The sequence below is a fragment of the Lathyrus oleraceus genome, chromosome 3 (genome assembly GCF_024323335.1).
Source record: "Lathyrus oleraceus cultivar Zhongwan6 chromosome 3, CAAS_Psat_ZW6_1.0, whole genome shotgun sequence".
Classification (NCBI taxonomy): domain Eukaryota; kingdom Viridiplantae; phylum Streptophyta; class Magnoliopsida; order Fabales; family Fabaceae; genus Lathyrus; species Lathyrus oleraceus.
This window is the reverse complement of record NC_066581.1, coordinates 411,545,522-411,560,106: the sequence shown is the minus strand read 5'-3', so window position 1 is coordinate 411,560,106 and position 14,585 is coordinate 411,545,522. Positions and strand designations below refer to the sequence as shown.

General features: G+C 38.5%; 1 pseudogene; it reads left to right on the top strand.

The window, feature by feature from the left end:
- The window catches only part of LOC127131486 (uncharacterized), a 107,320-nt pseudogene extending 93,724 nt beyond the window's left edge, over positions 1-13,596 (top strand).
- The last annotated feature ends 989 nt before the right edge of the window (positions 13,597-14,585 follow it).

The window sequence follows — 14,585 nt, the reverse complement described above, 5'->3', positions numbered from 1 at the left end:
ATTGGGCTAATGACTGTGTTTAATGAAACGCAGCATTTCATCTGTTTGAATGAGAGTCATTGATTGCGTGAGCGCGCCATATCGTGTGGTCTCTGTTTTTTCTGATTTGATTTGAATTAATTCATTTCCCTCCATTTTCATTGCATTTTCCATTTATTTTAGTCATTTTGTAAAATTCATAAAAAATGAAAAAATGATCCAAATGAGTCCTAATTTTTTTTCATAGATTTGTATTGATGTCTACTTTTTTATGATGTTAATATCATGAATTTTGGATGTCTGGATTTTTATGTGTGAATTTTTGAATCCATGTGGTTCCAAATTGATATAGTGTATTCAATGTGTTGTGAAATTCTCTATGTTGAACCTTCTGATCCAATTTTTTGCATACATGACATTCATACATGACATGAATTATTGGTCACTGGTTTGGATTTTTTCTCACATGTTATCATCATTTTTGACACATAGAGAAAAATGTGACAATTTGTGTCACATTTTTGACATTGAATTGGTGCATTTTTGATCACATAGCATTTGCATCATTTTGGACTTGATTTTTTGCATGTTGAACATACATGGCATGAGAAACTTATACAAAAAATCTCAAAGTCATTGCATGCATTTCTGATTTGGTATGAATTTTCTAAGTTGGAAGCTTATTTTGTGCATATTTTTGAGGCTTTTTGAAGCATTTGAATGATATTTGGAGTATGGTGGATCTTTGGCCATGGTGATTGGTGTTTAGGGGTTCATATGGTCCTGTTTGGGGCTTGTGATTTGATTCATCTCATGCCATTGGTTGTTTATGCTTTGTTGTGTTGATTGGATGTACATAAGCTAACTTTGTTGTTTTGTTTCAGGATTGGATACTTAGCATTGGTAATTGGGTTTGTTCTCACTTTGTGAGATGCAAATGCATTGAGTACTGACCTATTTTTGTTTTGTAGGGTTTTAATTGATGTGGTGAACTCATGAGCTCATTTGAGTGCAAGGGCACTTGTGCACTGAATTGTGTAACTGTTAGAGGGTTTCACTACTTGTTTTCTGGTTTTATGACTGAAGTACTGACTGTTTAGTCTTTGTACAGGTACCTTAGTTGCTTGCTTGCTTTAGCTCTTGCTTAAGCTTCAGATTATGGTTGACACACCACTCAGATAGTTAGCTTCTTACTTCATGTAGTCTGAAGTCCTGTCACCTTTTTGGCAGGCATTTTGCTGGCAAGTCCTCCTTCAAAGGCTCTGTTTGTGGTTAAAATTGTGCCCAAAGACCTCCAAGAAGAGGCATGTGTTATTTGATAAGACCTCCAAGAGAAGAGGCAATTGACGGATAAAAGGGATTAGTAGCCAATCCCCCGTTATTCAGTGTGTCGTCCTTTATGCTCGCACTACGTGCTGATGCTTCTGAACATGTGCCCCAGATCTTTATCCAGAGTTTGTCAAGTGGAAAAAGATCCCACTTTCTTGATCCCCACGCTTTCTTTGTCATGAGCTCACCCTGGCCAGGGTTAAGAGCGTGAGGTCTCATCCTCATTACTGATTTGATCAGCTTCACCCTAACGTTCAATGTTAGTGGTTAAGAGCTATAGATTACCCTTTACAGTTTGGCTTATTTGTCGAGGTTGACATGACCCCTCTTGACTAAAGCCCACCCATTGTTTGAGCCTCTTGTATGGATATAGTGTGTGATGTTTGTTTACTTGTGAGTTAAGTTCTTGTTAGAGACCTCAATTTAGGGATGTTGATTGCATGACAACTATTAGGCTCGAGTCTTAATCTCCCTATTAGTTTGTTGTTTCCCTGGTCTCTAGTTAGGAGAGTGTTTTACCCCATGGAACTTTTGATGTGTGTGCTCTTGAACTAGGAGTTTCCATTTGAGCTTAATTGGAGGATCATTACTATGTTCATCCAAGTGGAAGATACAAGATACATTGAGGATCTCTTATGAGACTTGTTTGATTGCTTATACTTTGTGCTTGCTTATTCCAAAGGATGGGAGCTACTTGGATCATCAATATGATCTCAAGAGAGGAACTCCTAGTGTGGTTTCATTTCTTATCCCTCATCTTTTTGTTCTCCTTAGGACTTAGCCCTTCTTCTTCATCTCTCCACTCTAACCCAAGCCAAAACCCTTTTTGTGCAAACAGTTAACCTTTGTTTTCAACATTAGAAACCTAAGCCTTATGCTTTTGATTTTCAAACTTTCTTTTCATAACACTCATTTTGAATTGAATCTTTAAGTCAACTTTGACTACTTTTGTATATGTAAGAACAAAAATTGTTCTACAACAGATTCCTTGATTTTGATGATAACAAAGGATGAAACCAAAAATGGCACCCTAACGAAAAGTTTCTAAGTGTGCAGGGTTCTAAAGATAGAAGAAATAAATCTGATGATGTCATCAGATGCACAACAAGATCAGATACAAATTATCAAGTATCAGAAGCATCTAAAGTGGAATCTCGTTTCAAGAAGCTCTGACTCTGGACAAAACTGCAAAGTATCAGAAGCATCTGAACATGAAGTAAAGTCTAGAAGCTCTGACTCTGAACAAATGCCTTCTGTAAACTCTGAAATTTATCAGCGCTATCTGAACTCTCAAGAAATAACATCAGAAGCCAGATCCCAAGATTCTCCAGATACATGAAGACTCTAATCAGATTTGTTAATCATGATGAAGTAACGTTTAAGCCAAGTTAAAGTTCTGCAAATGGATTTCCTCAATTAGAAAGAGACGTTAATCTCCTCTTCCAAGAGAGAAGATACTACTTGTGGTAAGTAGTCACTTCTAAAAGAAAAAGTCTCCTGCAGAAGCTATTTATGGAATGGCGTAATTACATCTCATTATCCAGCAGATTTAACTCTACTTCAACTCTATTTCAACACTACTTCAACTCCTATATAAATAGAGAAGAAATCAACTTTCAGTAAGCAAGAAATCAACTAGCCAAAACTATACTGAATTATTTCACGCTCAAGAAAATCATCTTTGCTCTCAAAGAATTTCACTAAGCTTTTGCTTATTAAGTGAAAAATCTGTTCTTAAGTTTGTAATACTTGCTTTCCTAGAAGCACTCTAGATTACATATCTTGTATCTTTTATTTGATTGATTTCCTCAAGTGACCTTGTGTGGTCTGTAGACTTGAGAGGACTAAGAGATTTTCTTCTCTCTTAGGGGTTGTTTGTAATCTTTCAAGATTAGTGGATTAAGTCCTTGTTGAAGGAGAAATCACCTTGGCCGGGTGGACTGGAGTAGCTTTGTGTTATAAGCGAACCAGTATGAAATCATTGTGTGATTTTCATTTTGGAAAAGCGCTTATTTTTCAAACAATTCAAACCCCCCCTTTCTTGTTTTTCTCACCTTCAATTGGTATCAGAGCTCCGGCTCTGTTATTGATTTTCAAATCAAACACTTAACCGTGTAGAGAGATCCAGTGCGAGAAAAACAAATGGCTCACTCAAATGAAAGAGATTCTTACAATGCTAAACCTCCTGTTTTTGATGGAGAAAAATTTGATTACTGGAAAGACAGAATCGAAAGTTTCTTTCTGGGTTATGATGCTAACCTCTGGGACATTGTCACAGATGGATACAAACCTCCAGTCTCAAATGGAGCTGAAGTTCCCAGAAGCAAAATGTCAGAAGATCAGAAACGTGATTTCAAAAATCACCACAAGGCCAGAACAATACTTCTAAATGCTATATCATACAACGAATACGAAAAGATCACCAACAGAGAGACGGCTAAAGATATACTTGACTCTCTGAAGATGACCCATGAAGGAAACTCCCAAGTCAAGGAGACGAAGGCTCTGGCGCTGATCCAGAAATATGAAGCCTTCAAGATGGAAGATGACGAAGCTATAGAAGCTATGTTTTCCAGATTCCAAACTCTCATTGCAGGTCTTAAAGTGCTAGACAAAGGATACACGACTGCAGATCATGTTAAGAAGATTGTCAGAAGTCTGCCAAAGAAATGGAGACCAATGGTTACTGCTCTGAAGTTATCAAAGGATCTGAACAATATCAGCCTTGAAGAACTTGTTAGTTCTCTCAGAAGCCATGAGATAGAACTAGAGGAGGATGAGCCTCAGAAAAGGAACAAGTCAGTGGCGCTGAAGTCCAGACCTGAAAGACGGAAGTCAGACAGAACCAAAGCCCTTCAAGCAGAAACTGCAGACACTGATGACTCTGAATCTGAAGACTCTGATGATGAAGAAGAACTGTCCCTACTAACCAGAAGAGTTAAGCAACTCTGGAAAAGGAGGAACAACAACAACTTCAGAAGATCAAGACCCAGAGGGGATCGATCAGAGTCAACTTCAAAAGGTAAACCTAACAAAGATATTACCTGTTTTGAATGTAAAGAAACAGGTCATTACAGAAATGAATGCCCCAAGCTGAAGAGAGATAACTCTAAGAAAGAAAGCTTCAAGAAAAATACTTTCAGAACAAAGAAGGGATTAATGGCCACCTGGGACGATAGTGAATCCGAATCATCAGAATCTGACTCTAATGAACAGGCCAACGTAGCTCTTATGGCTACCACATCCAGCAGCTCAGATGAAGAATCTGAAGAGGTATTTTCTGAACTTTCTAGATCTGACTTAGAATCATGTTTATCAGAAACTCTTACCTCTCTTCAGAAATTAAAATAAAAAGTTAAAGACATTAAAGGCCTTCTTAAAGCAAAATCTGAAGTATGTAGTAAACTTGAGACAACAATTCTAGCACGAGAAGATACAATCAGATCTTTAACGTTAGAAAGAGATGGAGCTAGAACAAAAAGCTTAGAATTAGAAAAAGCGTTGTCTCAAGCACCACAAACTTCAAACGAAACTATTTATAAATATGAAGAAGCTTTTCAAAAATTTCTGAAGAATGGAATAGATAGGAGTATTATGGCATCCATGATTTATGGAGTAAGTCAGAATAATAAAAGGGGAATTGGGTATGATTCTGAGGAAAATAAAACCTCTACCAGTAACCAGCTTAAATCTCCTTTTTCATATCACTACACACACACACAAGAAAACAAGTTTAAAAATGCTAGAAGACCCAAAGTTATGAGAAACTCTGGGAAAACTAATCTAAAAGGACCCAAGAGATTCTGGGTACCGAAAGATAAGATTATCTATGTTGCAGATATCCTATGCAGCAAAGTTCAGACACCAGTCATGGTACCTGGACTCTGGATGCTCGCGACATATGACGGGAAGAAAGTCTATGTTCCAAAGCCTGGAACTTAAAGACGCTGGATTTGTAGGCTTCGGAGGAGATCAGAAAGGAAGGATCAGAGGCTCCGGAACTATTGGTAATGGTACTCTTCCCTCTATATCTGATGTTCTTTATGTAGAAGGATTAATGCATAACTTGTTATCCATAAGTCAATTAAGTGATAACGGTTATGATGTAATCTTTAATCAAAAAACGTGTAAAGCCATTAGTCAGAACGATGGCTCTGTCCTTTTCACAGGCAAGAGGAAAAACAACATTTATAAAATAAATCTTTCTGATTTAAAAGATCAAAATGTTAAATGTTTAATGTCAGTTCACAAAGAGCAATGGGTATGGCATAGACGCTTAGGCCACATTAGCATGAGAAAGCTTTCTCAGCTAACTAAACTTGAGTTAGTCAGAGGCTTACCTAAACTGAAGTTCTCTTCAGATGCTCTGTGTGAAGCTTGTCAGAAAGGAAAGTTTTCAAAAACATCTTTTAAAAAGAAAAATGTTGTTTCTACCTCTAAGCCTCTGGAGCTTCTTCACATTGACTTATTTGGTCCTGTGAAAACAGCATCAGTCAATGGAAAGAAGTATGGACTAGTAATCGTTGATGATTACAGCCGCTGGACATGGGTAAAATTCCTAAAGCACAAGAGTGAGTCTCACTCTGTATTCACCAGTTTCTGTTCTAAAGTGCAAAAAGAATTTGACTCTAAAATTGTTAGAGTCAGAAGTGATCATGGTGGAGAATTTGAAAATAAAGATTTTGAAGAATTATTTGATTCTAATGGAATATCCCATGATTTCTCCTGCCCTAGAACTCCACAACAAAATGGAGTTGTAGAGAGGAAGAATAGGACACTCCAAGAAATGGCCAGAACCATGATCAATGAAACAAATGTAGCAAAGCACTTTTGGGCAGAAGCTGTAAATACAGCGTGTTACATTCAGAATAGAATCTCTATTAGACCTATTCTGGAAAAGACTCCCTATGAACTGTGTAAGGGAAGAAAACCCAACATTTCATATTTTCATCCTTTTGGATGCATTTGTTTTATATTAAATACTAAAGAACATCTGAACAAGTTTGATTCCAAAGCACAGAAAGGTATTATGTTAGGATACTCAGAACGCTCTAAAGGCTATAGAGTATACAACACAGAAACCAAAATTGTGGAGGAATCAATTCATGTTAGATTTGATGATAAGCTTGACCCTGAAAAGTCAAAGCTAGTTGAAAAGTTTGCAGATTTAGAGATCACTCTGGTAGAATCTGAGAAAACTCCAGAAGCAACTGTCACTCCAGACTCTGAAGAAATTAAATCTCCAGAAATTCCAAGGAAAGTTAAAAGTCGTATTAACGTATCTGAAGATTTGATTTTGGGAAACAAAGATGAACCTGTTAGAACCAGATCTACCTTCAGAACTTCTGAAGATATTCCTCTGGGACTAGTGTCTCTGATTGAGCCTATGTCCTGTGATGAAGCTCTTCAAGATAACGATTGGGTGGCAGCTATGCAAGAAGAGTTAGATCAATTCTCCAAGAATGATGTCTGGGATCTCGTTCCTAAACCCAGAGGCACTCATGTCATTGGAACCAGATGGGTTTTCAGAAACAAGTTGAACGAGAAAGGAGAAGTTGTCAGAAACAAAGCTCGACTGGTAGCTCAAGGTTATAGTCAACAAGAAGGTATTGATTATAATGAAACTTTTGCTCCAGTCGCGAGGTTAGAATCTATTCGTCTTCTTGTATCTTTTGCTATTAATCATTCTATCAAATTATACCAAATGGATGTCAAGAGTGCATTTCTTAATGGTTATATTTCAGAAGAAGTGTATGTCAATCAACCTCCAGGTTTTGAAAATTCAAACTTTCCAGAACATGTTTTCAAACTTAAGAAATCCTTATATGGACTTAAACAAGCTCCCAGAGCTTGGTATGAACGCTTAAGCAATTTTCTTCTGGAATAAAATTTTATCAGAGGGAAAGTTGATTCTACACTCTTCTGTAAAAACCTTAATAATGATCTCATGATATGCCAAATTTATGTTGATGATATTATTTTTGGTTCTGCTAATATCTCTGTTTGCCAAGAATTTTCTAAGTTAATGCAGGCAGAATTTGAAATGAGTCTAATGCAAGAACTAAAGTTCTTTCTGGGAATTCAAATCAATCAAACTCCAGAAGTCACGTACATTCATCAAAGCAAGTACATTAAAGACGTTCTGAAGAAGTTTGACATGACTGAATGCAACTCTGCAAAGACTCCCATGCATCCAACTTGCATTCTGGAAAAGGAAGAGGTAAGCAACAAGGTTTGTCAGAAGCTCTATCGAGGTATGATAGGCTCTCTTCTCTATCTGACTGCTACTCGTCCTGATATTCTCTTTAGTGTCTGTCTTTGTGCCAGATTCCAATCAGATCCTAGAGAATCTCATTTAACAACTGTTAAGAGAATTCTTAAGTATCTGAAAGGAACTCCTAACCTGGGCCTGATGTATGAGAAAACATCAGAGTATAGGCTTTCTGGTTATTGTGATGCAGATTATGCAGGAGATAGAATAGAACGAAAAAGTACTTCTGGAAATTGCCAGCTTCTGGGAAACAATCTAATCTCCTGGGCTAGCAAAAGACAGTCAACTATCGCTCTATCAACTGCAGAAGCAGAATATATCTCAGCATCACTGTGCACAACTCAGATGCTCTGGATGAAGCATCAGCTAGAAGATCTTCAGATATTTGAGAGTAACATTCCTATCTTTTGTGATAATACTGCTGCTATTTGTTTGAGTAAGAATCCTATTTTACATTCCAGAGCCAAACACATAGAAATTAAACATCATTTTATTAGAGACTATGTTCAGAAAGGGATAGTAACGCTGAAGTTCATTGATACAGAACATCAATGGGCAGATATCTTTACTAAGCCTCTAGCTGAAGATAGATTTCTTTTCATCTTAGAAAATCTGAACATTAAAAATTGTCCTGAATGAAGTATGGCTCTGAAGAGTATAAAATAAGATTCTGATAAAAACAAATACACTTCTGCCTCTGACTCTGATACTTCTACAAGTTAAGAAGATATCTGAGTTAGAAATCTTCAGAAACCAATCTCTTGGTATTCCTGAAGATCAGATACATTAAACACGTGGAGCTCTGAGCGTCAAACCTTAGAACTTCTAGACAGCTGTCAAGAAATTCAAAAAGGCAGACGTTTGAGTTTTCCTCGAGCAGTGTGCAAACTGTGGGATTAGACATTCATTTATTAGCTGTAATCATTTTTCCCCCAAACGTGCTATTTTGGTTTTTGTGCTAACGCTGGTATGTGTGTCGTTTTGCATGCGTTTTTACTTAGGTATATAAACACTTTTCTCACATTTCACACACTTATCACTCTCACTCACTCTAAAACCCTAAACCCTTCTCTGCAAGTTCTCTGCAAGTTCTTCACCTTCTTCTTCAATCTTCTTCATGGATGCTCAACAGCAAGAAGTTTTTAACTTCTCCCAACAGATGGAATCCGCTTCTAATCCCCAAACCTCAAACACTCAAACTCCTACTGTTACAGGCGTCACCATAACCCCTGTTTATCAAGAACCCCACATTCTTGACCGAGAAAGCCACATAAACCTTTCAACTCCCTTTGAAGGTTTGGATGTTTTGTGTGAATCCTTGGTTGATTTTGACAACCTAAGAAGAAATGGCGTTGATCTCACTAGGGAACTTCGTCAACAAGGATGGGAAACCTACTTCGACAGGCTTTATGGTCCAATCTACCCTCTTCTGGTCAAGGAATTCTGGAGACATGCTGATGCAGATGACCAATTCATTGTCTCTTTTGTTCTAGGGGTAAAAATTGTCATCACTGAAGCATCAATTGCCTCCTTGCTGAATATGGAGGAAAGTGGAGGAAAAAGGATTTACAACATTCCTCCAAGGTCAAAGCGCATCACTGAAGTCATCAACCCAACAATCTTCAAACCTAATGTTGAAGGAAACCCCTCTAAGAACAAGGAGCTTCACCAGAACCTCCGAGTTTGGCTGAAGATAATTCTGGGAACAATCCATCACCGTCCAGCCTCTAACTCTTCAGATTATATCAATGCAGACCAGAAATGCATTCTGTACTGCATTCAGAAGGGTATCAAGATCAACCTCCCTACTCTCCTGTTCAGATATCTGAGGGATTCAGTCAGAGAAACCAGGAATAACATGAAGCCCAGATCCTACATTCCTCTGGGTAGATTGCTCTCTGACATCTTCATTGAGCATGGACTGGTAGACGCTCTGGAAAAGACCAGATGTATGGATGATCTGGCAATTGATGTAGGGAAGCCTCTGAATGCCAAAAACCTCAAAAGCATGGGAATCATCAAAGACATTAGAGTCAAGCCCACTCTGGATGTATCCTGGGAATCTCTAAAAGATCAGAGGAAGATGCCTCATGGCCTGGCCAGATTCTTCAAGAATGAGCCCAGAGACGCTGTTGCCCTCTACCTTCATCGTCTGCTGGAGGAAGGTGTTGATGTCTCTGATTTCAGCATCGATGACTGTCTAGATTCAGAAGAAGATCTAGTCAGATACAAGAGAGGTGTCTCTGAGAAACAGATAGCTGCTGAGGCAAGGAGAGCAAAGAAAGCCAGACTTGGAGAAACTTCTGGAAGCAAAACTTCAGCACCTCTGAATGTCTCTTCTGGTAAGTCTATTCCTCCTGTCTCCTCTGAATTTAAAATGGCTTCCTCTAACCCTCTCTCTTCACAACCAATATATACCACCTCTGAAATACCACCCTCAATCACCAGAACCTCCCAACCTACACCAGTTCTAAACATAGCTAGAACCTTCATTCCTCCCTCTCAACCTATACAAACCCACCAAAGCACTTCTTCTTCTTCATCCTCTGAATATGAATCACCTCCTTACCTTTCCCCTTCTTCTGACCAAGAGTCCTCTGACCAAGAACACTCTGACCCAAACTCCCCAACCATAGCAACACTCTATGCCCATAGACTTGCTTCACAACGAACACAAACCACAGAACCTGAAATAACTTCACCACTACAACAAACAACCACCATACCCTCTGTAATTCAACCATCTGCTCCTTTCACCTCTAATATCATTCCACCAATCCTTCCCGCTGTCCCAGAACCAGAATCCGAACCTTTAGATTTAAACCCACTTTATGCTTCATCCCCCAGTCTTCAACCAGAAGCAGATTCTGAACCCCAACCTGAGTCAGAATCTGAACCTCAAACTCTAAATCTCAGCCCTCAAAACTCTCCACCTCATACCTCTGAACCAGAACCTGAACCTGAGCTTTCTAAACCTACCCTTAAGGAAGCCATCTTTATGATTGCAGAGGCTTCAGCTCAAAAGATAGATTCTCTAGTCACAAACTCTGAAATCAGTGATGATCCTGCATCTGTAAGGACACACTGGAACAGAGTCATTGGCTGGATGACATCTGAGTCTTTTAGGCTGAAGAGTGTCTCTGAACAAGTCAGAAATGGCTACATCAGAGATGCTGAGGAAAGACTCCAGGAGAGATTAGCCAGAGAAGCTGAAGCCAGAAGGCTAGAAGAGGAGAGGTTGGCTAAGGAAGCTGAAGAAGAAGCAAAAAGACTAGAGGAAGAAAGACTGGCAAAAGAAGCAGAAATCCTAAGGCAACAAGAAGCTGAAGCTAAGGCTCTGGCAGATGCAGAAGCTCAAGCTGCTGCAGAAGCTGAAGCCCAGCAGGCTCTGACTCAGGGGGAGTCTTCAACTGCTGTTCCCATGATTCTTCAGACTTTGAAGGATCTTAAGGAAGATCAGAATATCCTCCGAGACAGAATGGACAAGCAAGATACGGTCAATGAGAATATCCAGAAGATGCTTGCCATGATCTTGCAGAAATTGCCTCAGAACCCTTAGGCACTTAGGATTTTATGTTTTGTTTGCCTTTTGTTGTTTTTGCTTCTGTCTTCTTTTTGGATCTAATGTTTTGCTCTTGATTTTAATGAATCTGATGTTTCTCTTTTAATGAAGTGTTTTTCTCTTTAAGTTATTTTTTTTTCTATGTCTTTTTGATTCTGACAAAAAGGGGGAGAAATCATTAAATAGCTCTGATGAAAATTGTCTAAAAACCTTAAGCACTCTGCAACATTTGTAGAAATAGCTCTGATAAAAATAGCTCTGATTAAATAACTCTAACATTAAATTTAAGAATTTGCAGAAAGCTTCAGAAATCTCGTTACTTGAAAAGCTCTGGTAAGAACTTCTGAACTCCCTAGCACTAACTCAGGGGGAGCTTCTGTCTATCTGATCTTATTTTATTCATGTTTCATCTGCTATTTTAAGTTGTTTTGTCATCATCAAAAAGGGGGAGATTGTAAGAACAAAAATTGTTCTACAACAGATTCCTTGATTTTGATGATAACAAAGGATGAAACCAAAAATGGCACCCTAACGAAAAGTTTCTAAGTGTGCAGGGTTCTAAAGATAGAAGAAATAAATCTGATGATGTCATCAGATGCACAACAAGATCAGATACAAATTATCAAGTATCAGAAGCATCTAAAGTGGAATCTCGTTTCAAGAAGCTCTGACTCTGGACAAAACTGCAAAGTATCAGAAGCATCTGAACATGAAGTAAAGTCTAGAAGCTCTGACTCTGAACAAATGCCTTCTGTAAACTCTGAAATTTATCAGCGCTATCTGAACTCTCAAGAAATAACATCAGAAGCCAGATCCCAAGATTCTCCAGATACATGAAGACTCTAATCAGATTTGTTAATCATGATGAAGTAACGTTTAAGCCAAGTTAAAGTTCTGCAAATGGATTTCCTCAATTAGAAAGAGACGTTAATCTCCTCTTCCAAGAGAGAAGATACTACTTGTGGTAAGTAGTCACTTCTAAAAGAAAAAGTCTCCTGCAGAAGCTATTTATGGAATGGCGTAATTACATCTCATTATCCAGCAGATTTAACTCTACTTCAACTCTATTTCAACACTACTTCAACTCCTATATAAATAGAGAAGAAATCAACTTTCAGTAAGCAAGAAATCAACTAGCCAAAACTATACTGAATTATTTCACGCTCAAGAAAATCATCTTTGCTCTCAAAGAATTTCACTAAGCTTTTGCTTATTAAGTGAAAAATCTGTTCTTAAGTTTGTAATACTTGCTTTCCTAGAAGCACTCTAGATTACATATCTTGTATCTTTTATTTGATTGATTTCCTCAAGTGACCTTGTGTGGTCTGTAGACTTGAGAGGACTAAGAGATTTTCTTCTCTCTTAGGGGTTGTTTGTAATCTTTCAAGATTAGTGGATTAAGTCCTTGTTGAAGGCGAAATCACCTTGGCCGGGTGGACTGGAGTAGCTTTGTGTTATAAGCGAACCAGTATAAAATCATTGTGTGATTTTCATTTTGGAAAAGCGCTTATTTTTCAAACAATTCAAACCCCCCCTTTCTTGTTTTTCTCACCTTCAGTATATACTTCTAATTGGTAAATATAACCTATTCAAATTTCCCTTTTGTGGTTCCAATGGCCACTTTCTTAATCAAAATTTTCCATAACCTTTAGCTATTAGGTTTGAGTTATCCTTGTGGTAGATGTAATACTCACCTATATCCTTAGTGATGGACAATGAGTCTTCCATGCTTATTATAGGGTTAACCCCTCACTAGCATGTTGAAGTTATCCTCACATGGTGGATTTGTGGTTTGGTTGAGTTTTCTCCCTTTGATAACAAAAGACCTTAAGGCTTTTGGACCAATCAATTCACCAATTTGTTTTTTTTGAGATTTTTACCCCGAACTACGAGGTTTTGATCCTAATCTTTTTATAAGATGGTACGTAGGCAATGGGTTTATCCATCCAAACACAAAATGTAAATAACTTGTACATTCTCTTCTCATCTCTCCAATCATGTTTGCACAAATAAAATTTTCACAAGACAAACTACCTTACAACAAGTATGAAAAGGGCTCCCTAGGAGTACCTAGGATGTTTTGGGTGCCTAACACCTTCCCATTGCATAACCAACCCCCTTACCCAGATCTCTGTTTCTTTTATTAGTTTTTGTTAAAACTATTAGGTTTTTGTTCGCTTTCTAACCATTCCTTTGGATAAATAGAAGTGCGGTGGCGACTCGACTTGTATGGTTTACCTTGGATTTAGTCAATATCTCCAATGGTAACGAATACCCCACTACAGTACCGGCAATGGATCAAAATGTCTTTCTGGTCTCCTTGCCCTCTGTTGGTTAGGTTGACGTTGTTGTGGAGCACGTTGTTGTTGGTTCTGATATGGCTGCTGGTAAGCTGGCTGTTGGTACGGCTGCTGATGTTGTTGCTGATATGGTGGCTGATATGGTGTTTGGATGACAACGACAACCTGATGGTAAGGCATAGGAACATACGGATGTGCCTTATATCCTCCTCCTCTCATTATGGCATTGGTCTTCCCTTCTGGATTCTTTGGGAGATTGGGATAAGGTCTAGGAGACCTCCAACAACAGGTTTGGTAGGTTGTGGCATGAAGAAAGCGTCATACGGATCTTCATCACCCATCATGGATCCATGTTGAGCAGATGTAGCAGAATGCTCATGGGGGTTCACATTATCCATGGGAACAAAAATAGGGGTCGGTCCTCCTCTAGGATGATTAGGGTTACCATCAAGGTCAATCACTCCAGGGATGCTAAGCGAGGGTAATCCAAACTGAGCAGCAACTTTTCTGGCTTCAGCGGTAGTCTCAGCATCCTTTTCCTTCTGGGCTAAGAGCAACATGGTTTCTAGCAAGCTATCCATCTTTGCCTGCATGGAGTTAATGCTTGTCCTCATCGAAACTTGGTTTGCTTCAAGTTGTTCGAGTGTCATCTTATAGTTGCGGCGTGTCTCGTACTGGTGTCGAGTAGTCAGCGTTACTGGACAAAGGGTAGAACATGGTGTAAGTTTTTTGTTCCTGAGAAATGATATGCTATGTATGTTGATGATATGTAAATGCATGAAGTTTTGCCATGTTTTTCAGCAAAGGAATACCGATATTCAAGATCAATCACACGTCGTGTACATCAGGATAATAGGAGGAAGTAATATGTGTCTCTGATTACTTAAATTCCCAAGGGTAGGCTCTAAAGTTAATAGGTTCCCAGAGTCATCGATTCTTTATTGAGAGCGCCACTGCCGTGACGAAGACTCTTCGGACAGTAATACCTCTAAAATAAGAAATAAACCACAACAATCATAGAAACCCAATAGTATCATAAGATATAAACCACAACAATAATTACAACAGAATAAAGATAACAAACAAACAAACAAGGTTAACACTCATTATAGAAATTGAACTAAGCTAGGCTTCACTCTCTCTT